Source organism: Puma concolor, chromosome C1 (genome assembly GCF_028749965.1).
Source record: "Puma concolor isolate L17-30 chromosome C1, mPumCon1.1.hap2, whole genome shotgun sequence".
Taxonomy (NCBI): domain Eukaryota; kingdom Metazoa; phylum Chordata; class Mammalia; order Carnivora; family Felidae; genus Puma; species Puma concolor.
Genome location: NC_141674.1, coordinates 65519000 through 65546230, shown reverse-complemented (window position 1 = coordinate 65546230; position 27231 = coordinate 65519000). Strand labels below are relative to the sequence as shown.

Sequence of the window (27231 nt, the reverse complement as noted above, 5' to 3'; positions counted from 1 at the left end):
TTAAATGTTTGCAAGAACTTTCCAGTGAAGCCATTTGGGGACTAAAGTTTTCTCTCTGGGAGAAGACAATATGATGAAGGTAGATGGGACATGATTCCATGTAATTATTAACAAGGTCCTAACTTTTGTTGTTCAGTGGGTCTGTGGGTGCTTATTACATTATTAACAGTACTTTCCTAATAAAAGCAGGCAGTACATGACTATCTGTCATTACCAAGGTTTGTGAGTAATCTAATTCTATGTGCCTGAGATAAAACTAACCAGTAGTTCTAGTCTTGATCTCTTACCTGAGTCACTCTATCATATCTAGAGTTACCCATTAGATATTTCTTCTTGTATAACCAAGAGAACTTATCCTTCATTCTCATAGCTTCTCAAACCTTAGAGTTATTTCTGGTTCATTCTTCTTTTAGATCTCCTAAATTATGATAGACTGTCAAGATTTGTGATTGTTTCTTTCAAATTTGTTCTTATATATTACTTCACTATTTCCATTGTCCTCATAATACAAGCCTTTATCACCTCATACTTTGATTACAACAATTTGATAATCAGATCTAAATCCAAATTTCAATTCTCTGCTTCCTGGTTAGGATTAGATAACATATGTAAAAAATTCTAGAATACCTAACATTAGTAGGTATCAAAAATTTTGATTGATTTCATCACTCATGGTCTCCCTATCCTTTTTATCCTCTTCAGTAAAAAGGTACATTTCCCTGCCAATTAGCATATATTAATATATTATTTGTGTAATCTAAAAGAGTAATTAATACCAAAGGGTATGAGGAAACTTTGAGCAATCTCACATAAATTGATAAATTTAGCTGGATTAATTGGCCAGAGGGAACTTGAAGGAGCCTTTTTTTGTGGCAAAATGAAAGAAAATTCTGTCGTTTGGTGAAAGTGAAAAATTACCCTGTCAAGAGTAGTCCTGGAGAATAAATGAATCAGCTAGCTTCTTCATCTAATTTTTTTTTAAATCTTCAAATTATATCTTGACTTATTTATAGATTCAGAATAAAATAAGTTTAATTTTTAAATTTAATATAAGTAAAACCAGTTAAAATCGTTTTTTAAATGTCATTTCAGTACTCTGAGCTCTCATTCTGAAAGTCTGTGAAAATTTGAATAGTACTAACTTTAACTTTTTTAATTAAAATATGAGCAGACAATCTTTTGCTGAGTTTGCTCTGTTCTGCATTTTGAGGATAAAAAAGTTGTAGCAAACTAAGTTTGTTAGCTTTTTGTCTTATAGAATTGTCTTTCAAGATGTAGGTTACAAACCAATAGGACTCACATCTCTAGTTTTATAGAGATATGAAAAAAATTCAGAGAAAAAATTCAAAATCAAGCAGGCAAATATCTATTGGATTCCTTTATAATTTTTTAAAGGAATTTTTTTAATTCCTGGTAGAAACAATATTACATTCCAATTGCTAACTCAGTTGTCTTTCTGTACTAAAGTTAAAGGTATGAATTTGACTATGTTAGGTTCATTGACTTCACAAGAAAGAACTCTGTTCCACAGTCATTGATTGTAATGTCTTATTAAAACCAATTATCTAGGGGCACCTGGGTGGCTCAGTCGGTTAAGTGTCCGACTTTGGCTCGGGTCATGATTTCACAGTCTGTGAGTTCGAGCCCCACGTTGGGCTCTGTGCTGACAGTTCAGAACCTGGTGCCTGCTTTGGATTCTGTGTCTCCCTCTCTGTCTGCTCCTCCCCTGCTCATGCTGTCTCCCTGTCTCTAAGAATAAATAAACCTAAAAAAAATACTAAAAAGAAAACAACTATTTCACTAACACATCCTTTGATCACATATGAATGATAATAATCCAAGCTAACATTTATGGAGCCTTTATTGTGTGCCAGGTAATGTGCCAAGTGTTTAACAAGCATTATTTCATTTAATCCCCTCAATAGCCCTTTACGGTAAAGATTATTATCAAGCTCTCTCTCAAAATTTCCAAGCCCAGTAATTTTAAATTCTTAAAATATTAAGATGAGAATAATGTATTTTGAGTTTACAGATGTGAAGTCTGTAAATTGTTACAGATGGAAAAACAGAGACCTAGGGGCATGTGGGTGGCTCAGTGGGTTAAGCATCCGACTTCAGCTCAGGTCATGATCTTCTGGTTCCCACGGGTTTGAACCCCATGTCAGGCTCTGTGTTGACAGCTTGGAGCCTGGAGCCTGCTTCGGATTCTGTGTCTCTCCCTCTTTCTGCCCCTCCCCCACTCATGCTCTTTCTCCCTCTCTTTCAAGAATAAACATTAAAAAATTTTTTTAAGAAAAACAAAGACTTAGAAAGTTAAGTAACCAAGGGGGCTCCTGGGTGGCTCAGTTGGTTAAGCCTACGAGTTGGGCTTGGGGCATGATCTCACAGTTCATGAGTTTGGGCTCTGCGTCCCACTCCCACACTGGGCTCTCTGCTGTCAGCACAAAACCTGCTTTAGATCCTGTTCCACCCTCTCCTTGCCCCTCCCCCACTTCGCGCACATACATGCACACTCTCAAAAATAAACATTAAACAAAAAAAAAAGTTAAGTAACCTGTTTAAGACCACACAACTAATGAGTGGCGTTGGACACAGGATAAAAGCAGGCAGTTCGACTACGGGGTCTGCATTCTTACTGTATTATACTGATGCCAAAAAAACAGTGCAACTGGCATGTGTGGTGGGGCAAGGGGAATACCAACCAGCTTATAATGCCTAACCGACTAGTGTAATCAAAAGATCCTTTAATCGAATTATTTGAGAACCATAATTCTGAGCAGCAGAAATATATTGGAAGCTCAAAAGACATGACTGAAAGTATTCTCTACATTTAGTGAAATTGTAGTTTTTAGCCGGCAACGGGCAGTAGAACAGGGTATTTTGTCCCACGTGAGCACAGTTTTTATTTAAGGAAGTTTATTTCCTTCTAAACTAATATGGGGGCACCTGGGTGTCTCAGTCAGTTGAGCGTCCAACTTTGGCTCAGGTCATGATCTCACAGCTCATGAGTTTGAGCCCTGCGTCCGGCTCTGTGCTGACAGCTCAGAGCCTGGAGCCTGCTTTGGATTCTGCATTTCCCTCTCTCTCTGCCCCTCCCCCACTCATGCTCTGTCTCAGAAATAAACATTAAAAAAAAAGTTTTAAAAAATAAACTAATATGTGCTAGCAATTATTCTCTTAGAATTACTTGGCATTAAGGAAAACACAGAGTTAGGTTATTAAATGATTCTCAAATACTGAATGAAATGCAGTTATCTCAGCTGGCTGTGTTTTAGAATTCATTTAGTGAATTCATTCACATGTGATAAAGTCAGGTGCTGTTTTCTCTGATTTTCTTTTTTTTTTTTAATTTTTTTTAACGTTTATTTATTTTTGAGACAGAGACAGAGCATGAACGGGGGAGGGGCAGAGAGAGAGGGAGACACAGAATCCGAAGCAGGCTCCAGGCTCTGAGCCATCAGCCCAGAGCCCGACGCGGGGCTCGAACTCACAGACCTTGAGATCGTGACCTGAGCTGAAGTTGGACGCGCAACCGACTGAGCCACCCAGGCGCCCCTGTTTTCTCTGATTTTCAAAGTGCCCAAGTCAGCAACATGCAGGTAGCACTTCTATTGTTGTAATTAATGACAGTGAAGAATCAAGTAACAATATTCACATGTATGGCATTGTCTTAAGGAACACACTGACCTATCCCAAAATTCTGCTCAACTGTCAGGAGTATAGAAGGCTTCTGAATTTATCTAACAGAACATTATCTAACAGTACTCCTAGAATAAGCCAAATTCCCTCTTAATTGTATAATGACAGTGAGAATTCTGGTTTTATGAAGGCTTTTTAAAGTATATATATTCCAACAAAGTCATGCCATGGACACTGAAATGTTCAAAAATTATTTGAATATCACACATTTTAGTGAATCTCAACACTGAACCATAGATCCATCAAGGACGTTCCTGTGGAAGGGAGTCAACAGTACTGACATTTAAGTCAAGGAATGGATCATCATGCTCTCTAAATTGCAGCTGAAAGTTTTCAGTTTCCTTAAATCCTCTCCTTCCTGTCTCCTACCACCCCCTCTGCACCCTCACTCCACAATACCCTAACTACTCATGCCCTTCCTTCAAGGGCATAATGACCTACGACTCTGCCCAAACTGCCTCCCTCTCATATATCAGCCAACTAGAGACCACGTCTTAGACTAAATTATAGCTGCTTAATATGCAAATGATCTTAATTATGTGGTGCAATGTGTATTATGATATAAAAATTCCAGACCATTAATATACAGAAATCTGTTGCATTTCTATACACTAATAATGAAGTAGCAGAAAAATTAAGAAAACAATCCCATTTAAAATTGCACCAAGGGGTGCCTGGGTGGCGCAGTGGGTTAAGCGTCCGACTTCAGCCAGGTCACGATCTCGCGGTCCGTGAGTTTGAGCCCCGTGTCGGGCTCTGGGCTGATGGCTCAGAGTCTGGAGCCTGTTTCCGATTCTGTGTCTCCATTTCTCTCTGCCCCTCACCCATTCATGCTCTGTCTCTCTCTGTCCCAAAAATAAATAAATGTTGAAAAAAAAATTAATAAAAAGATACCCAATAGTATTTTTCACAGAACTAGAAAAAATAGTTCTAAAATTTGTATGGAACCACAAAAGACCTCAAATAGCCAAAGCAATCTTGAAAAAGAGGAACAAAGATGGAGGTATCACAATCCCAGATTTCAAGATATACTACAAAGCTGTGGTAATCAAAATAGCATGGTACCGGCACAAAAAGAGACATGTGAATCAACAGGAGAGCCCAGAAATAAAGCCACACTTACATGGTCAATTAATTTACAACAAAGGAGGCAAGATTATACAATGGGGAAAAGACAGTCTTTTCAATAAATGGTGTTGGGACTGACAGCTACATGCGAAAGAATAAAACTGGACTTTCTTACACCACACACAAAAATAAACTCAAAATGGATTGAAGACCTAAATGTGAGACCTGAAACCATAAAACTCCTGGAAGAAAACACAAGCAGTAATCTCTTGGACATCTCCCTTAACAACATATTTATGGATATGCCTCCTCAGGCAAGGGAAACCAAAGCAAAAATAAACTATTGGGACAACACCAAAATAACAAAGGAAACACAGCAAAGGAAACCATCAACAAAACAGAAAGGCAACCTGCTGAATGGGAGAAGATATTTACAAATGAGATATCTGATAAGAGGTTAATGTCCAAAATATACAAAGAACAGGAGAGCCTGGTTGGCTCAGTTGGTTAAGCATCCGACTTCCGCTCAGGTCATGATCTCACAGTTCCTGAGTTCGAGCCCCACATCGGGCTCTGTGCTGACAGCTCAGAGCCTGGAGCCTGCTTCGGATTCTGTGTCTCCCTCTCTCTCTGCCCCTCCCCCAGTCATGCTCTGTCTCTCTCTGCCTCTCAAAAATAAAGAAACGTAATAAAAAAATTCAAAATATATAAAGAATTTCTACAACTCAACACCAAACAAAACAAAAACAATCCAATTGAAAGATGGGCAGAAGACCCAAATAGACTTTTTTCAAAGAAGATGTACAGAGAGTCAACAGACATATGAAAAGATGTTCAACATCACTAATCATCAGGGAAATACAAATCAAAACCACAGTGAGATATACCCTCACACCAGTCAGAATGACTAAGTATCAAAAGGACAAAAAAAACCCCAAGTGTTGACAGGGAAGTAGAGAAAACAGAACCCTAATACACTGTTGGTGGAATTGGAAATTGGTGCAGCCACTGTGGAAAAATGGTATGGAGGTTCCTCAGAGAAGTTAAAAACAGAATTGCCATATGAACTAGTAACTCCACTACTGGGTATTTAATCCAAAGAAAAGAAAAACACTAATTCAAAATGACATATGCACCCCTATGTTTATTGCAGCATTATTTACAATAGCCAAGATATGGAAGCAGCCTAAGTATTCATCAATGGATGAATGGATAAAGATGTGAAGATACACACACACACACACACACACACACACACACACACTATATTGCTCAAACATAAAGAATGACATCTTGCCATCTGCAACAACATGGATGAGTTTACAGGATATTATGCTAAGTGAAATAAGTCAGAGAAAGACAAATAGCTTATGATTTCATTTATATGTAGAACCTAAAAAACAAACGAGTAAGGACACAAATCCAATAAACTCTTTTATTTTTTTTTAATGTTTATTTATTTTTGAGAGAGACAGAGACAGAATGCAAGTGGGTTAGGGGCAGAGAGAGAGGAAGACACAGAATCCGAAGCAGGCTCCAGGCTCTGAGCTGTCAGCACAGAGCCCAACGCGGGGCTCGAACTCAGAAACTGTGAGGTCATGACCTGAGCCGAAGTTGGATGCTCAACCGAGACACCCAGGCGCCCCTCCAATAAACTCTTAAAAGGAGAGACCAGTGGTTGCCAGAGGGAAGGCGGATGGAAGGATGGGCCAAATACATAAAGGGAATTAAGAAGTACAAACTCCCAGTTATAAAATAACTAAGTCACAGAGACGAAAAGCAATGCATAGGGAATATAATAAATAATACCGTATAACATTGTATGGTGACAGATGGTGACTACACTTATCATGGCAAGCACTGAGTAATGAATAGAATTGTTGAATCAGTATGTTGTATACCTGAAACTAAAATAACACTGTATGTTATTTACACTTCAGTTTTTAAAGTTACATATACAAATTCAATCTTGTCATAATTTTTCATAAACACTCTCTCATACAAAAATTTGCAAACCTGTGTATTTTTACATTTAATAAAAGGGTAATACAAATATATTTTGAAGTCTTCAAAATATTCTACTAGAACTTTTGTTGTTTAAGGATTTTGTAGCAAAATATTCAGGATTATAAATATATTCTGATGACAACTTCTCAGTTAATTGTTGATTTTCTAAGCACATTAAGAAGACTGTGATGATGGAGGAAGACTGGAGTTAGAACCAGAAAACTTCTACTAGGGTTTCTGTTTGGGTTGTTTATTAGATGTATGGTCTTGGGCAAACCAGTTTACTTCTCTCAATTTCAGTTTATATAAAACTATATATATAATATGTATATATTATATATAAATTATATAATTATATGTTATATTTATAAGTTTTTATATATTTATGTAAGTTATAATTATAGATGTTATATATAACATAAGTTATATATTATTCTATAAAATTATTAATTATATAATTATTATATATTATAAAATTAATATTATATACAGTTGTATATAAACTGAAGTTGATATATATAATATATATAAAATAGGAATAATGCTTTTCTCATTTTCTCATTATATTTCTCATTATATTGCCCATAAAATGTACAGTTCTCTCCTTCAGAATGTCACTACTACACCTGACATTCTCAGCCACTCCTTCATTCTGAAATCCTTTTCACTCAGCTCCATGACACCATTCTCTCCCTGTTCTTTCGTGTCTCTAACCATTCCTTCTGTCTCCTCTGAGGACTTCTCTGCCTCTCTCCACCTCTTCGGTGTTGTTTGCCCATGTTTCAGTCTTTGCCCTTTTCTTCTTACTCTAAACTTTTCCTTCAGTGATACACTTTGGCCCTTTAAATTGCCTCGTTAGCTTCATCTCTGTCACACCTTCCTCCCACCCTATCACTCACACTGAAATATTGACACACCTCAAGCCTTTGCACAGCTACCTCCCTTGGCTTAATGTTCTGCCCATTCCCTTACCTCTTAGCTAACTCCTACTCATCCTTTAGTACTTAGTCACTTTTCTCCAGGAAGTTTTCCTCGACTCCATAAGACTGGATTACATGCTTCTGTGTGTGTTTCCATATCACCTCCATACTTACATTGACTGTATCATTTACCACAATGTATGGTAATGAACTGTCTTGAATACCTCTTCTACTAGAATGTGAGCTCTTTGACAGTAGAGACTGTAATTTATGCACTACTGTATCCATAGCCCATGGCATTTGCCCAGCATAGACCTACATAATAATTGTTTGCTGATAGGTAAATCCTGCCAACTCCAAGGTGAAGCACTTTATAAACAGTTAAAGATTACTGTTCTCATCACTATCATTATGATTTTCATTATACAATAATGGAATACAATATAAATAGAATACACTATTTATTACACAAATACTTATTAAGCATCTGCTACGTGCCAGGCACTCTACTAAGTATTGAGAAATACAACATTGAATAGACAGACGTTCTCCCAATTTTCATGCTGTTAATAGTCTCTTGGCCAAAACTTTCAACAAAAGCCTTGGAACAGGATTTTCAATGGTCCAGTCTGCTTTACTATCTAAGAACACAGGTGGGGTTCAAACATCAATCATCTGATACAGAATTGAAAGGAAGCATACACCATACCCCAACCTTCCAGTCAGATGCCTAAGATAATGACTTCTATTCTCAGACTACTTTTTGCACTTCTCTTAATTCCACCCAGACTTCGACCTCCACATCTGATAGACTTTATGCTCCTTTCCCAGATTACCATGGATTGGTTCCTTTCCAGTGCCTACCTCAATGCCTATAAATAAGAAATTATAATGTAAAATAAACTCCAAAAGGCATCATGGAAAGATTTTCAATATACATGTAGTAATCATCAAAACTGAGAAGTCTAAAACATCCCATCCCTTTGACCCAACTTTTATTTTCTTAATGAACTATCTGTACTTATTTTAAAATCTGCTCTTGGACATTTACAGAAGATTTTCAAATTAATCTTTTGGGAACATACTGTCATATTCCAAATATCCACTCAATCTTAGACTCATTGATTATTGCCTCCCACTTTCATGCTTTTTATATGCTATTAGTCAACATTTCCCCTACTAGCCTATAAACTTGTGTGGAATTTGGGGTGTCTCAGTTGAGCATTTGACTTCAGCTCCAGTCATGATCTCACTATTCATGAGTTCAAGCCCTGCATCGGGTTCTGTGCTGACAGCGCAAAGCCCACTTCACATCCTCTGTCTCCTACCCCGTCTGCCCCTCCCCCTCTCGTGTGCATACACGCTCTCCCTCTTTCAAAAACAAAAAATATTTTTAAAAAACTCATGTGGAATTTGCAGTTTTATTTAGAGCAGAGACCCCAGGCCCTCCTTTAACTACATATAATTACGTAGCTAAAAGTATTCATATATTTAGTATTCACATGTATCACTGTCATTTTAATAAGCCTACAAAATGAGGGGTGCCTGGGTGGTTCCATCAATTGGGCATTCAACTCTTTAACTCAGGTCATGATCTCAGTTGGTGGGTTTGAGCCCCCTATCGGGCTCTGTGCTGGTGACACAGGGCCTGCTTGGGATTCTCTCTCTCTCTGCCCCTCACCTACTCTCTCTCTTTCAAAATGGATAAATTAAAAAAACCTACAAAATTCAAAGTACTCACTTTAACAGTTTTCCCTTCCTCAGAAACCTGATAAACATTTTTGAATTATCAAATTTTTTCAAGAGGTACTAGAATTCAAGTGTGGTGAGTACATAAAGTTACCTCAGTTTCTACAGGGAAGCTCTTTTAATGTGGTTTCTTTAAAGTTCTTAACTGATACATATTATCAGAATAATGATTTTAAGTATACATTATTAGTAAAATGAGGTTTAAAATGTTCTGTAGTAGCTTCTAGCCATGATTCCTTTGATTTATAATAGGATAACAGTTTGCCATTCTTTGTGTTTTCATCAGGCTCACCAGGCTGCCTCCTCAACTACTGCATCCCCTGCCCCTCTGTGCTCCTTAACTCTGGTCCGTCACTCCAGCTCTGAGAACATTACCTGCATAGTGCATCACAGATCAGAATTAAAATTCTCATCTGGGTCTGTAGGTCTTCTGCAGGCTTCCTCAGACCTGGTTTCCCTTATCTTTTCCCATTCCTTCAACCTCCCACCTAACAAATTTAGTCAATAGCCTATTTCCACCTCCAAGATAAAATTTCTATACCCAACGCGGGGCTCGAACTCACAACCCTGAGATCAAGAGTCACACGCTCCCCCTGACTGAGCCAGTCAGGTGCCAGGCACCCCCTTCCAAGATGATTTTTTTTTTTTTTTTTTTTTTTTTTTTTTTTTTTTTTTTTTTTTTGAGGAAGAGAGCAGGGGAGAGGGGCAGAGGGAGAGAGAGGATTCCAAGCAGGCTCCACATTCAGCGTGGAGCCCGACACAGGGTTCAATCCCACAACCCCAGGATCATGACCCAAGCAGAAATCAAGAGTCTGACACTCAACTGACTGAGCCACCCAGGTGCTCCCTTCCAAGACAATTCTTAAGCCACATTTTTTTTTTTTTTAACCAATGAAGTATTTTCCCAAACTAATCATAATAGAAATGGTGATTTTCTCCGCTAAGCCCTAACTAAGCATGAATGTTTGCTCTCCTTCAGTCTCTGACACCTCTAAATGTGCTTAGGTTTCTAGGTGTATCTGGCATTTAAACTTTTAAATTTTTTATATTGTTAAACACCCCCACACACACACACAAACACATCTAAGAAATATCAGTCTAATCTACTTTAACTTTTTATTATAAAACATTGCAGACATCTGCAAAATTAGACTAATATAATGCACTCTCACATAACCATCAAAAAGCTTCAAAAATCACCTGCTTTTTCCATTGTCCTCAGCAATACAAAATCTGTTTATTTGTTATACCAGTGCAGCATGACACATAAGTGATGACACTTTTCTGATGTTTTAAACCCTACTTCAGCTGAAATCACTACATCCTAGGCACCACAGAGTACATCCTCCTGTTCCCTCAGAATTAGGCCCAGAATAACACTTGCCTTTTATTCTCTCTCGGGAAGACTTTAAAGTAACTACTTAAAGAAAATCAGTGCATTCTCAGTTGATTAAATCATTAATAAAATTAAGTTACATATACAAATAAAATGTAAGGATTTTTTTAAAGCTACAATACATCGCAGGAAAGACTTGGAGTCTCTACACTGAATGAAGGAGAAGAGCCAAAACTAACAACTGAATCCCTATTATGGGGCCACACAGTAGGTGGTTTACACATGTTATTTCCTAGATTTAGAGGTTATGAGTGTGATAGAATTACAAATAAATGGGAAAAGATGGAATTAGCTGAAATGAATATTCATTCGCTCAAGAAAGTTATTGAACATCTTTCTGGGGTGCCTGCGTGGCTCAGTCGGTTAAGCTTCTGGCCCCGGCTCAGGTCATGATCTCATGGTTTATGAGTTCGAGCCCTGTGCCGGGCTCTGTGCTGACAGCTTGGACCCTGGAGCCTGCTTCGGATTCTGTGTCTCCCCCTCTCTCTGCCCCTCCTATGCTCATGCTCTGTCTCTTTCTCAATAATAAATAAACATTAAAATATTTTTTGTTTAAAAAGTTATTGAACATCTTTCTGCAATGTGCTAGATGCAGTGTAAGGCACTACATATACAAAGATGAATAAAATCTATCTTTTTATGGAGCTCACAGTGTAGATGGGATGAAAGCTAATTACCGATATAACAAGGCTAACAATTTTAGTTAGAAAATGATTCATTTAAATAACATCTGAAAGTGTGGGAACGCATATAAAAATAAGTTTTCTGATGTTAAAGAAAAATGCCTCCAGTAGAAGAAAGGCTATAAATTAGAGGAGTGGTTTTAGAACTTTTTGAGTTTAGGACTAATGTCTGGATCTATTATTGAGAAGCCTTAGAGAGCTTCTGTATGGATTTTATCTATAGATATTTAAAATATTGAAAATTAAAACCCTCTACTCTCATCCTTTGTTCAGTGTAGAGGCTCCAGGTCTTTCCTGCGATGTACTGTAGCTTAAAAAAAAATCCTTATATTTGGGGCACCTGGGTGGCTCAGTCAGTTAAGAGGGTAAGCATCTGATGTCCACTCAGTTCACAATCTCGCGTTGAGGTCAGAGCCCCATATTGGGCTCTGTGCTGACAGCTCAGAGCCGGGAGCCTGCTTCAGATTCTGGGTCTCCCTCTCGTTCTGCCCTTCTCTTGCTCATGCTCTGTCTCTCAAAAATAAACATTAAAAAAATCCTTACATTTTATTTATATATGTAACTTAATTTTATTTATTTATTTTTTTTAACGTTTATTTATTTTTTTGGGACAGAGAGAGACAGAGCATGAACAGGGGAGGGGCAGAGAGAGAGGGAGACACAGAATCAGAAACAGGGTCCAGGCTCTGAGCCATCAGCCCAGAGCCCGACGCGGGGCTCGAACTCACGGACCGCGAGATCGTGACCTGGCTGAAGTCGGACGCTTAACCGACTGCGCCACCCAGGCGCCCCTGTAACTTAATTTTATTAATAATGTCATCAAATAAGAACTTACAATTTTTTTGGACTGGTTACTTCAAAGTCTTCCCAAGAGTGTCCTTTCAAATAATAACAAACCCATTACATATCAACACACACATTTTATGACAGTAACTATTTTTCAGAATAAAAATAGTAAGAGTGGCATTGTTTTACATTTTTTGCACATCTCTAATTCTGGCTTAATAAAAGGTACATTCTCATACCTTCTTCTGCATTTGAACTATTGTGACATGTTGTTTTGATTGAAGTATTAAAGATATGGCCTCAAAAAATAAAAATAAAGATATGGCCTCATACAGATGCATAATTGAAAAAGGAAGAACTTTATGGGCCCCTAAAGGGTGTTGGATATTCCCAGGAATTCTAAAACCACATTCTGAGATTTGCTGAATTACAGGAAAGAATGTTCTATCAACTCACGTTAGTTCTTTCTACAAAGGGAGTAGTTGGACTGAGTACCCCCTCACTGTTTTAGAATGCTAAATGAAGTTGTTTTAATAACTTAATTCCTATACTCAGTAACCTGAATACCAATGGATTTTGGGAATCTCACAGTCTTTTCCTAATCTAATCTATTAAGTGACTTTTCTTCCGCTTGCTCAGGCAATGCAGTGTCTTTGGCCACCTTAAGGGGGCAGCAGCAACACAACAATTCAGCCTCGCTGCACTGTTGTGTTAAAGATCTCAGGCAAGCCAGATGAATTGTTATCAAGAATGAGTAGAGAGAAAACACTAAAGGACAAGGTTAAACATGCAGCTCATCAACAAGAGCTTGGTCATAATAAAGAAGGCTGGGATGATGAAGGGATTTAATGATGCCAGTCTAGCATATTAATCATTCATGTTAAATTAAGACAGCTAAGTATTCATCATAGGTTTCAGAGGGAGTATCACAATACTACCAGAGCCTATAGCATATTATGATAGGATTTATCAAAAAGGTTGCATTTTTCTCCGAATTTGACATATATGGTCTGTATTAACGATACAGTATTTTTGTGAGAAGGAGAACGTACTTTGTACTAGACATTATGCCTGGCAATGGGATACTAGACACTATGCCTGGCAAAGGCTGTATGAAACAGCCTTTGAAATCAAATAGCTTTGTTGGAAGAAATAGATGGGACCGCAACTAGTTAATGCACAACATATTAAGTGCTATAATAGCAGTATATACACAGGACTGTAGAAACATGGAAAAGTTGTGGAAAAGACAATGGTGGGATAAAGGAGGGGCTTGGGACTAAGGAACATTACACAGAGATAGTGACATTTGATTTAGACCTTGAAAGAGAAATAGGAGAAGATAAATAAATAGGATTTCACACATTCAGACAAAAGAAGCAACAAGAACAAAAACACCAATTGCCTGATGACCTGTTGCAAATTTGGGGAACTATAAGTTACCCAGCAAATATATGGTGAAACTAGAAAAACAGGCAGGGCACAGACTGGGAACATTCCTAAATGTCATACTAAGAAAGTTTAGACTTGATCCTATAGGCAATGAGGATCTAGAAAGGGATTGTTTTAAAGCAAGAATGTGAATTGGATACATAGTCTAGAAAGAAAAAGCACTCTGACAGCCATGCAGAAAATTGAGGTACACGGAAGAGGACAAATACAGTGGTCCCGGCAAGAGAACACCTGAATTAAGACAGTGGCATTACAAATCAAAAACTGGAAGAGACATTTTAGCAGTGGAACTGACAGGACATAGTGACCCATTCATGCCCTTATTTAATACGTGTTCATTAAGCTCCTACTATATGCCAGGCACTGTCTTAGGCTGTGAGAGATGAAAGTGAACCAAAAGACAAAGTCCCTGCTTCCAGGGAACTTACCTTGTAGTGGGGCCACTACTGCAAGAGCTTTGGCCACTTAGATTTGGAGAGGGAGAGGAGAGGCAAGGAATACAGTGAAGAATTAGCTCGAAGTTTCTAGTTTGAGCAAATGAGTAGACAGAGTTACCATTAATTGAGATTAAATCTGAAAATATGTTTAAGGAGTCAGAAAATGAGCTCAGTTTTAAATAGGTTTTACTACCTGTCAGAATGACATGGATTTTAATCCTGGGTGGCTCAGTGGGTTAAGCATCTGAATCTGGATTTTGGCTCAGGCCATGATCTCACAGTGAGTGTGATCGAGCCCCTTGTTGACAGCATGGACGGAGCCTGCTTGGGATATTCATTCTTTCTCTCTTTCTCTCTCTCTCTCTCTCTCTCTCTCCCCCCCCCCCCCCCCGCACTCACTCCTGTGTGCATGCTCTCTCTCTCTCAAAATAAAAAAATAAGTATTAAAAAAAAAAAGAATCAGGATTTTTAGAGCTCATTATACAAAGACTTTAAAGATCAGCTTTGTGCAGTGGCAGGATCGTAGCCAATGAGGGTTATCCGAAGCACAATTATTGCTAATTGAAAGACCGTTTAGTCCAATCCCTTCACTTATCATACAGAAAAAGAGGCACAAAGACTCAGTGACTTATCTGAGGTTGCAAATGTTCAGCTGCAGGTTTCTTGACTGTTACTCCATTACTTATTTTATCATTCTCCATTTTTATCTAATTTTAAAGTATGTGAAATATATATGTGTATATATATATAAATATATACACATATATATTTATATACATAATATGCTGGATGGGTAATACTAATATTGGTATCAACAGGTACAGCAATTAGTGAGACAGGCTTTAAGACACTTTTGAAAATGACTTAATAGCCTGATAAAATGTGTTTCAAGAATAGAGTATAATTTGGAGCTGTTATAAAATAATTTCCAGGTTGAGTATTAAGGTATGAAGCTCAAGCTGTGAGACAATATGTAAATCTCATAGTAGAATATAATATTAAGTACATCAGATCTAAAAATATTCATGCTAATGTTTCTATTCTAGAATTTCATTGGATCTATGCTTGACCTCTATGTTTTCTAAATTAATTTTCCTTGACTTTTTTAGATATTCAATTAAAATATTTCAACATAGCAAATAATGCAGGAATCAAGAAAATACTTTTTTTTAAGTTTATTCATTTATTTTCAGAGAGAGAGAGAGAGAGAGAGCGAGCGCACAAGCAGGGGAGGGGCAGGGAGAGAGGAAGAGAGAGAGAATCCCAAGCAGGCTCTGCTCTGTCAGTGCGGAGGCTGACCCAGGGCTCAAACCCATGAACCACAAGATCATGACCTGAGCCAAAACCAAGAGTCAGATGCTCAACCAACTGAGCCACCCAGGTACTCCTTAAGAAAAGAATTTTAAATTTTAGCTATCATTTATTATAATGGTTACATTGTGTTAATGTGTTATCTCCTTTCTCAAGGAACAGAATTGTCACGACTGACAGCTTTAAATCTGCATTTCATTAAACTCAAGTAAATTATTTGTCTCAAATTTTAAGGTTTTAGAACACTTACTATATACTACAATTAATGTTAAAACCTATCCCTTTACAGTCTTTAGAACAAACAACATTGTTTTGAGCTTCATAAAATGTGAGCCTAAATTTTATCATTTTTCACTTCACCAGAAATATATACTTAAATACAATAGAACTTGGGGCACCTGGGTGGCTCAGTCAGTTAAGCATCTGACTTAGGCTCAGGTCATGATCTCATGGTTCATGAGTTTGAGCCCCTCATTGGGACCATAGAGCCCGCTTCGGATCCTCTGTCTCTCTCTGTTCCGCTCTCGCTTGTGCGCCCTCACGCGCTCTCTCTCTCTCTCTCTCAAATAAAAAACATTTACAAAATACAACTTTATTACATTTCTTTAGTAAAGATGATAACTTTACACTTTAAAAATACTATAAAACCTGTGATAAGCCTTGTCACAATTCAAAAATGTTAAATTAGATCCTATTTTATCTGTTAGAAATAGATTTTTTTTCTTCCTACCAATATAAACAATTCCTCACTAGTGACAAAGAATCTTATTTTCAACCTGCCTTGACATTCTTCTCTATTAATAAAGTATAATACTTTGCACTCATATGACTATTTGATAGTTTTCAGAGGGCAATCATTGTGCTAGGAGTACCCTTAAAAGCAAGAATGCGGCTCTATTCTTTTTTTTTTTTTTTTTTAATGTTTATTTATTTTTGACAGACAGAGCATGAGCAGGGGAGGGGCAGAGAGAGAGACAGACACAGAATCTGAAGCAGGTTCCAGGCTCTGAGCTGTCAGCACAGATCCCAACACAGGGCTTAAACTCACAAACGTGAGATCGTGACCTGAGCCAAAGTCAGATATTCAACCGACTGAGCCACCCTGGTGCCCCTGCTCTACTCTATTCTTTATCCTTAGCATCTCATACAACTAGGACACACAGTACAAACTCAACTCATATTTGGAGGAGTGAATGAATGACAAAGAGAACAGGAAAATTGTCTAATCCAAAGTCAACCCAAATAAAACTTATGATTAACATCTCCCAAAAGAAGGCTGCTGGTAAGAATGCATGCATGAATGAATAGAAAACGAAGTAAAATGGACTGTATTTACATTAAACTAGGTCTCTTGAAAAACCAGAAGTTGGCTTCCAAAGCACATGGATGTGGTAATCTCTGGAGGAGAATGGGCTTCCTCACCTTCTCTGCAAGTGGAAATGGCCTTTCAAATGAAGGACACAGCTGGGAAGGGGCAGCCCCAGGCCCTGCCTACAAAGAAGGGGAGGATGGAAAGACAGAAGAGGAACAGTAATTAACTCCCCTTTATGGCCAATCTCTAGGGGTCAAAAAACTCTCCTAAACATTTCCAGGAGGGGAAGGGATTAAGATTATTTAAGAGTTCCCAGAAATACCTACCCTATGCTTTCTGAAATCCCACCACTTAAAATCTTTTTACTCATTTTAGCTATCAATACATTGCCCCTTCCAGCTCAAATTGATACTAGCAATTAGTGTCAGTGAATGTTAACCTGTTCTTCTCATTCCTATGATCACATTATTTAAGAGAAGGATTGCTAACCAAAATATATCTACACTTAAAGTCCGGATTCCTAATGCCAGGTCCAGACTTCCCATCATATCATAGCTTCAGACTTGCCCTCATACTTAGATCAGAAGACTCAAGCATACTCAAGCGTCTAGGGTCAGGCAATGTAAAAGTAGTGGAAGTCAATGTTACATAGTGTTAATTGACAGTTAATGTAAGTGAATGAGGACTGGTTGTAAAACAACAGGGAATGGAGGAGACAATGTCAAAAGCAGCCTGTGTACCCTGAGGGGGAAGCAACTACTTGTCCCAGGGTATTGTTGCGGTGCAGAAAGGACCCAGTTTTGCCAACATCCTCCAATTTTTCAAGAGGCTGGAAATCCAGGTTTTATTTTTTAAGCCTGTTTGTGGCTGTAAGTGGCTTCTGGCTGCCAATTTGTGGCCCCTGATCTAAATGAACAGGCAGCACTAAGAAAATGGAGAGACAAAGGGAGGCCTAGTTTGGCCTGAAAGGCGGAGGCCCAGTCAAAGGGGAGGAAAGGACAAGAAAGAGGCACAGAAAGGAAGGTGGAAGTCAAATTTCACCAACCTCAAAACGTGGCCCAGGGAGCTCCAATCTGTCTTCTAATCTGACAGCAAAAGGGAGGAGATGACAAGAAAAAAAAAAAAAAAAAAAAAAAAGGAGGGGCAGGGAGAAAAAAAAACGCTACTGATAGAAAAAGGAAATACATCAAAATGCTAACAATACATGTGTCACATTTTGAAGGTCCCCTTTTCCATTCCTGATATTTAAAAAAAAATTTTTTTTTCAACGTTTATTTATTTTTGGGACAGAGAGAGACAGAGCATGAACGGGGGAGGGGCAGAGAGAGGGAGACACAGAATCGGAAACAGGCTCCAGGCTCTGAGCCATCAGCCCAGAGCCCGACGCGGGGCTCGAACTCACGGACCGCGAGATCGTGACCTGGCTGAAGTCGGAGGCTTAACCGACTGCGCCACCCAGGCACCCCTCCATTCCTGATATTTTTTAACGTTACATTATTTTTGACAGAGAATGAGTGGGAGAGGGGCACAGACAGGGGGAGACAGAGAATCCAAAGCAGGCTCCGTGCTGTCAGAGCAAAGCCCGATGTGGGGCTCAAACCCACCAACAGTGAGATCATGACCTGAGCCGAAGTCGGAAGCTTAACATACTGAGCCACCCAGGTGCCCCTCCATTCTTGATAATTTTTAACCATAAATATGGTTATATTAAGTTTAGAACAAAAAACCCACAAATTTTACTAGAAGTTAAATAAGTTGGATTTCAGGGTAAAAATCCACTCATCACAACGTGTAGAAAGTCTACGCTATGGTTAAGTCCAGCCAAACTATGCACTGAATACTTAAATAGAAAAAGAAAATAGAACAATTCCAAGTGTATATAAATAATATGTAATTTTCCAATTATAAAACCAGAAGAGAACATGAAAAAACCTACACAGGTGATATAGACCACAAATTGATTAAGTAAGAACAAAACTATGTGAAATTGTTAAGAATGCTGTAGGTCATTTTCCCTCTAAATTATAAAACAGCTACCAAGATATTTTGTGTGTATATGCCTTACATACTAAAATATACTGCGTCCTCTCTCCCATAAAAATGTTTAGACATCTGCCCACCTACTACATACTTTTCTACATTTACTTCATTGTTTTCCTTCTTAGAGGCATGTGCTTTTATTTAAACAATACTTTTATTTGCCTTTAGGGTGTTTTGAAGATAACGGTAAGTTTTATCCTTTTTTCCTAAATGAAGAAGTATGTCATCTCAGGTCACTTGGGTTCGAAGCAATCTAAATCCCCAATTAATCTCTTCCAAATATACATACTCAGTTTTCATTCTGTTCACAAATGGAACCCTAACCTAAATACTTCAAGTGTAATTTCAGGGGAAAAATACTGTTCAAAAGCCTAGATAACGCATTCCTTTGTTGATGCTAAATATAGTCATCTCGAGATGACACACATTTTGACAATGATCAGTCTTACATATCAAATTTTCAAAAATAGCACAGATTCCATTGAAGGTGAACAAGAAAAATGGCTCTTCACTACATTCAGCTGAAAAGGGATTTTGAAGTGTGAATCTTCCATTAAAACCGAATTTTGCCAATTTGAGGGAAACCGGATTTAAAAAAAATTTGTTGTAGTTTTTGCTTAGGGCTCCTTAAGGGAGTTGTTGTAGATAAAACACACAATTTCCCACATTTTTCTTTAAATTATTCCAAAGTCTAAAAGATCTTCAAAAAAAGAGGACTAACAGCTGTGAGGAAGAATCATAACTAGTTGTATTAAATAATCAAAGTTCATTTATACTAAACATATCTCAAAAAAACAACTGTCCCTCAGTTTGATTAATTATGCATTTTCCACCTTGGCACACCTCAAAACTTAGAAGAATTTCAAAGACTTAGTGTATTTTGAGTTTTCTTATGGCAGTAATCCAACCTGTAAAGGGGGGGGGGCGGTGGGAATAATGTGGTTCACTTAATGACGTGTGACTAAGAGGGAATAAATACTCAGGTTTACTAATCGTACTACCCAACACATAGTTATGCTGTGACTCGCAGGCCAATGGGCCCGTTACACAAATTCATTAACAAAATTTAGCTGATGAATGATGCTCCCATGGCTTTGCTCATGGAACTATTTCTCATGGCTTACTTCATTTTTTCTACCTGCCTCTTCCCAAGGACAGACATTTTGTTAGGACATACCCTTATGCTATTTTTACCTTGTTCTCGCTCGCTCTCCACCGCACCCTCCCCCCAGCTCTCTTTGTTTCGCGTTATGGTCCTCAAATAAATATAAAATTAAAGTCTCGAAGCCACTGCGATAATCATAACCTCTCAACTTCGTTATTTTCTTTACAAATGCCAGTAAATTCTTAGCACTGTAGAGCGTTTCACAGTTTACAAACAGTTGGAACGGCGTGGCGTTTTCAAAAAAGAGAGGACAAGGGAGGTCTACAGAGGTGACCACATTACGCACTCCACTCCAACTTCCCACTGTAGTTGCGCAACCCCAACATCCCACCTCGGACAAAATAGCCTCCAGAAAATACTTTGGAGGGAGGGGGTAGCTGATGGGCTGTTAAATCACATATTACTCCCCAACCTCCGCAGGGACGCACCAGAAAGGATTTCTCTTAAAAAAAAGCAGGCATCGCTGGCGGCGACGGAGACCGCTCCGGGGGCACGTGGTGGGTGGGGGGGACGCCACTGAACTTGGAGCCTGCTTGGACCCCGAGGGGAGAGCGAGGGGACTGGCACCCACTGCGCTCGCGGAGGGCCGTTCCCTGCAAGAGTAGGGAAGGCACCCGAGCACCCGAGTTCCGTGCCGACAGGGCACGGGCGGAGCTGAAAGCAGGGGAGCGGGGCCGAGGAAACCGCCGCCAGAGCCCAAGGCCGGCTCGCGCCGCCAGAGGCGCAGACCCGGGCCGGCACCCCGCCGAGTCCGCAGGACGCGGCTCCCTCGGGCTGGGCCGGGCGCGCAGCCACAGCTGGCCGCAGCCCCGCGCGCTCAGGGGGCTGCGGCTCAGCCCGGCGGCGGGGCGCGTCTTCCCGCAGCCCCCGCCCCCGCGGGGGACCCGACACCTCCGTGTCCGCCGCCCCCGCCCCACGTTCCCCGACTGCTCTCACCCGCCCGGAGCCGACGAGCAGCGAGTGTCCTCCTCGCGCGCGGAGAGGCTGTGCGCGTCCTGCGCCTGGGTGCGGGCAGGGGTCTGGGCGCTCCGGCCGCTGCCGCCGCCGCTCCGGCCGCTGGGAGCCCTCTGGCCGCCGCCGCCGCCTCCAGCAGCAAGTTTCCATAAAAGTCCTGGTGCGCAGCCTGTTCCCGCATTCCAGGCGGGCCCAGCGCCGGCTGCAGCTGTTCCAGAACACCAGGCCAGTTCCCCCAACCCCCACCTCCGCCGTAGCGCCCGGAGGGGGGTGGAGTGTCGAGGAGGGAGACTGGAGAGGGGCGGCGGCTGCCAGCTTTCCGCCAGAACCTGCCGGTCGCCCGAGTCTGGGTCGCCGAGCCTCTCACCGGGGTTCTGGCCTCCACCTCCCGGCAGGGACCGGACACGGGAGGCGGCCTCCCCGGTGGGTGAGGAGTGATGTTGGAATGGGATTCACAGACAGGCTGGAGCCGGCTCCCCACTACCCACAGCCTGTTGGCCCTGGGGCTCACTTCTCTCAGCGGCTCTTGCAGTCCTGGCTTCTAACCCGCTCGCCGAGCCACCGCCTTGTCTTCAACGAAAGCATGACTTTTGACCAATTTTTCCTTTGTTGCTGAGACCATAGGGCAGCAGTCCGGGGACCACTTCGTCTGGCTGTGGCTGTCTTTTTCTTGGCTTTCGTCTTGAACTCCAAAGAGAGTGGTGATAGAGAAAAGTGGAAGGTTAAGGGGGAGGGAGAAGAAGAGGTTTAAAACACACACACACAACTAAAAGCGAATAATACTTGTATAATCGACCACCTTTCCCTAGTTAAAGGCAAATCATCTCTGGTCTTTTTAAACTAAAGGCACCTGAGAATGTTAGCACCCACACGCCTTTTCAACCAGCCTGTCAGTTAAACCCATCAGACAACCCACGAAGGGGGGGGTTTCTGGTTTGGGAGATCTTCAGTTTTTCACTGCATGCACAAAATAAATAATAAAAGAAGAAAGAGAGAGAACGAAAAAAAGAAAAATATAAAAACTTTATTGAAGTAGCATCCACAGAGATACAGCAGGGACAAACACTTCCAACTTCCAGCTCTGGACAGACAGTGGTGCTCAGGTTATATTTTCAGGGATATTGAAAAGGCTTTCTACTCCCAGCTGTAGCTTTTCTTCTCCACCCCATCACCATACACTCAGGATGGAGATTTATTTTTTAAGTTTATGTATTTATTTTGAGAAAGAGAGTGTTCATGCGACAGTGTGGGGGTGGGGGAAGGAAGGGGCAGAGAGAGAGAGAGAGAGAGAGAGAGAGAGAGAGAGAGAGAGAGAGAATCCCAAGCAGGCTCCACACTGTCAGTGCAGAACCCGAGGTGAGGCTCAAACTCATGAACTGTGAGATCATGCCTGAGCCAAAACCGAAAGTGACTTAACTGACTGAGCCACCCAGGTGCACCATGATGGAAATTCTTTTAAGAGGTGTAAGCTGGGGGTGGGGGGGCGGGTGCGCCTGGGTGGCTCAATCCCTTATGCAGTGGACTTTGGCTTAGATCATGAGTTCGAGCCTCACATCTGGCTCTCTGCTGTCAGCTTCGAGCCTGCTTTGGATCCTGGGTCGCCCACCCCCCCATCCATCTCTGCCCCTCTCCTGCTTGCATGCGTGCACACTCTCCCAAAAATCAATAAATGTTAAACAATAAAAGGCGTAAGCTGATGCAGCACAGAGCCTGCTTAAGATTCTCTCTCCCTCTGCCTTTCCCTCTCCTGCTCACGCGCACGTGTGCGTGCTCTCTCTAAAACAACAACAACAAAAATGAAATAAAAATACAATATCCACTCACCCCATTCACAGCATTCCCTCCTTTCCTGCTGTGGTTTTATCCATATTGCATATCACTAAGTACAATGTTTATAGTCTGCCCTCTTCCACTAGAATGTCTGATCATGATGGCAGGGCTGTTTATTTATTTTGTCAACTGCTATATCCTCAGTATCTAGAACTGCATATTTATTGAATGAAAGAATGAATAATGAATTGGTGAAGGGAGAAGAAGGCCTCCCATGCCTTGGATACCTACTAGAGGGTTTTCTTTTTTTTTTTAAAGAGACCGAGACAGAGCAAGTGAGAGAGGGGCAAAGAAGGAGAGAGACAGAGAATTCCAAGCAGGCTGTGTGCTGCTAGCACAAAGCCCAACTCGGGGCTCAAACCCACAAACCATGAGATCATGACCTAAGCTGAAACCAAGAGTTGGATGCTTAACCAACTGAGCCACCCTGGCATCCCCCTATTAGAGTTTTGTAGGAAGAATGAAGCACTTTGTTAAATGAGGTGAACCCAGCAAGTGGATTATCAGTTAAGAGAGCTTGTACTCGCTTCTTTAAATCATAAAAATAAATGCATACTTATAAGTTGGAAAGTTTCAGGAGGAAGGGGGTGGAATGAGAGTTCATAATAGGGAACACTGACACAGGTTGGGAGTGAAGGGAAGGCTTCTCTGAGAAAGCAGCATTTAAGTGGACAGCAGGAGCATATGTTGAAGTTAGGTAAGTGGGGAGTGGGGAAAGAGGATGTCATGCAGAGAGATCAGCTTGTGCAAAGGTCCTGCAGCCAGAATGACCATGGAAAGTTTCATGAACTAAAGAAGGTTGAGGTAATGGTACTGAAGGGAGCAAGGGGGCGAGCTGGACCATCTAGGCCACCTGTCTAGATTAAGTTTAAATAGCTGTTTCAATTACCGATTTAGAATGTTTCTCTAATTGAGGAATGAATAGCTTACACCTCTTAATTTTAATTTTATTTGTTTATTTTCAGAGAAAGGGGGGGCAGGGGAGAGAGAATCTCCAAAAAACTCTGCTCTGTCAGCACAGAGCCCGTTGCGGGGCTCGATCTCACAAATCGTGAGATCATGACCTGAGCCAAAATCAAGAGTTTGTCGTTCAACCGACTGAGCCATCCAGGTGCCCCAAACATTGTACAAAAGGGGTCCAGAGAAGAAAGATCCTGACATGTTCTAGAAAGAGCAAGGAGGCTTGTGTGGATGAAGCTGAGTGGCATAGGGTGAAAAGAAGAAGTAGACGAGGACAGGACATAGCAGAGCCTTTTGTCTAACATTGTAAGGACTTTGGCCTTTAAGATGGCTGGCCATGGTGGATTGTGAACAAAGTAGTGACATGATCTGACATATTTTTAACATGTTCACTCTGGCTGATATGCTACAAATACACTAGATGAGACAGGGAGACCAATTACAAGGTGTCCAAAATAACCAGATGACAGGTAACAGGAGTTGGGACCATGGTGACACCTGTGAAGACAGAAGTGCTTGGCACTTTTTTTTTTTCTTGGTACATTTTAAAAAATGTAGAACCAGTAGATTTTGGCACAAGATACAACATGAGGTGTGAGGACAAAGTTTTTGGCCTGAGGAACTGGAAGAATGGAGTTGTCAGTTGTCAAGTGCTGGCAAGAGGAGGTTTAAGCCACTGTGGTCAGGAGCTCAGTTTTGGACATGCTAAACTTAAGACTATTTGAGGGGTTCTTGGGTGGCTCAGTCAGTTACGTGTCCAACTCTGGATTCTGGCTCAGGTCATGATCTCACAGTTCATGAGACGAGCCCCTCATTGGGCTCTGCACCAATGGCCCAGAGCCTGCTTGGGATTCTCTCTCTCTCTCTGTCCCTTCCCCACTCACACACACAGTCTCTCTCTCTCTCTTGCAAAATAAATAAGTACATAAATAAAAAGAAAAAAAAGACTATCTGAAATCTAGGACTTACCTTTTTTTTTTTTTATTAAAGTTTTTTTTTTTCAACGTTTATTTTTTTTGGGACAGAGAGAGACAGAGCATGAACGGGGGAGGGGCAGAGAGAGAGGGAGACACAGAATCGGAAACAGGCTCCAGGCTCTGAGCCATCAGCCCAGAGCCCGACGCGGGGCTCGAACTCCCGGACCGCGAGATCGTGACCTGGCTGAAGTCGGACGCTTAACCGACTGCGCCACCCAGGCGCCCCTAGGACTTACCATTTTTAAATAAACATACCTCATATACCTATCATGAATCACTTGGGTTTATTCTCAAGCGTGATTATATCAGTTGCACGTTATTGAAATGACATAAAGATTACAAAAAGCAATAAATGTGAAAGTAAGTAATGTTTTTACAAAAGCTAGGATGAAAGCTTTGAAGACTTGATAAAGGCAAATAGATTATAAAAATAACCATCAAGCTAGGTGGGGGTAAGACAAAGTATAAAAGTGGCTACAAAATTAGAAAACTAGGGGGATTTGGCATTCATTGCTTCCCATGTAAATTTTTTCTCCTTCAAAAGTAAGGGAAACTGGAAATCCCAGATGATGACTTAGATAGATAGTTTATACAGCAAAGATACTTCAGAATACCAAACAGATCCATACTCGTAGTGAAGGCCTTGACCCTACATCAAATTATTGCCCAAAGAATATGTATTTATTCATTTAAAGTATCTACCTTAAGGGGCGCCTGGGTGGCCTTCAGCCAGGTCACGATCTCGCGGTCCGGGACTTCGAGCCCCGTGTCGGGCTCTGGGCTGATGGCTCAGAGCCTGGAGCCTGTTTCCGATTCTGAGTCTCCCTCTCTCTCTGCCCCTCCCCCGTTCATGCTCTGTCTCTCTCTGTCCCAAAAATAAAAATAAAAACGTTGAAAAAAAAATTCAAAAAAAAAATAATAAAGTATCTACCTTAACTATATATAATGTATTATGATTCTCTGTGATGGTATCCAGCCACTAAGATGACCCCAAATGATCCTGCCTTTTAATGTTCACACCCTTGTGTAATGCCCTTCCGTATTGTGTCACGGCTGTCACAGTTGGCCCGGGTGATCAATAGAACACAGCACAAGTGACGATGTGCCACTTCCAAGTCTAGATTATCAAAGATACTGTGTCTTTTGTCTTGATACCGCTTGAATTGCTCACTCTGGAAGATGCCAGCAATAGTTTTAAAGACACTTATGTAGGGGCACCCGGGTGGCTCAGTCGGTTAAGCGTCCGACTTCAGCTCAGGTCACGATCTCGCAATTCGTGAGTTTGAGCCCCGCGTCGGGCTCTGGGCTGATGGCTCAGAGCCTGGAGCCTGCTTCCGATTCTGTGATTCTGTCTCCCTCTCTCTCTTCCCCTCCCCCGTTCATGCTCTGTCTCTGTCTGTCTCAAAAATAAACGTTAAAAAAAAAAAAAATTTAAAGACACTTACGCAGCCAAGAGGCCCACATGGCAAGAACCTAATACCGCTTAACGACAGCCATGTAAATAAGCAAATCTTGACGGCAAATCTTCCAGTCCGGCTCAAACCTTCAAATGGCTGCAATCTCAGGAGACACGATAAGCCAGAACCACCAGAAACAGCCATTCCTGGATTCCTAACCCTCAGAAACTGAGATAATGTTTATTGTTTCAAGTTGCTAAATTCTGAGATAATTTGTTATGCAGCAGTAGATAACAAACACACCTGCTTTAAACTACTTTTTTTTTTAAGTTTATTTTGAGAGACAGAGAGTGGGGGAGGGGCAGACAGAGAGACTCCCAAACAGGCTCTGCACTGTCAGCTCAGAGGCCCATGTGGGGCTCGAACTCACAAACTGTGAGATCATGACCTGAGCTGAAACCAAAGTCGGATGCTTCACCAACTGAGCCACCCAGGCTCCCCTAACCTTTTTTTTTTTTTTTTTTTTTTTTTTTGGATTTTTGAAGGAGAGAGACAGAGCACAAATTGGGGAGGGGCAGGGAGAGAGGGAGACACAGAATCAGAAGCAGGCTCCAGGCTCTGAGCTATCAGCACAGAGCCCAATGCGGGGCTCGAACCCACAAACTGCGAGATCATGACCTGAGCCGAAGTCAGACACTTAACCGACCGAGCTACCCAGGTGCCTCTAACCTACTTTTTTTTAAAAAAGAGAGACAGAGAGAGACAGAGAGAGAGAGAGAGAGAGAGAGAGAGAGACAGAGGGAGAGAGAGAGACAGAGAGCGAAAGAAAGACTTTTAAGCAGGCTCCACACTCAGTGTGGAGCTCAATGCAGGGCTTGATCCCATGACCTTGGGATCATGACCTAAGCCGAAATCAAGAGTTGGATGCTCAACTGAGTCACCCAGGCACTTCCCTACTTTTTTAAATTAGCCATCTCCTAACCACATTAAGGATCCAGTCCTTTTTAAAGTCTGTGGGCCTATTTTCTCACAGTGCTGTTAAATAAATAAATTTTTAAAAAATCAACAAAGTTCTGGAAGTCATATAT

The 27231-nt window shown here is 40.9% G+C and overlaps 1 protein-coding gene and 1 pseudogene across 6 annotated transcripts in view; one reads left to right on the top strand and one right to left on the bottom strand.

The window, feature by feature from the left end:
- NEXN (nexilin F-actin binding protein) overlaps positions 1 to 21091 on the bottom strand; it is an 85983-nt gene extending 64892 nt beyond the window's left edge. For all 6 annotated transcript variants that reach the window (XM_086717339.1, XM_086717340.1, XM_086717343.1 and 3 more), the window contains exon 1: positions 20962 to 21091. The gene's annotated coding sequence lies outside the window, so the exon portion shown is untranslated. The remainder of the gene's footprint in view (positions 1 to 20961) is intronic.
- LOC112849006 (U4 spliceosomal RNA) lies at positions 14698 to 14766 on the top strand (annotated as a pseudogene).
- Positions 21092 to 27231: the final 6140 nt, after the last annotated feature.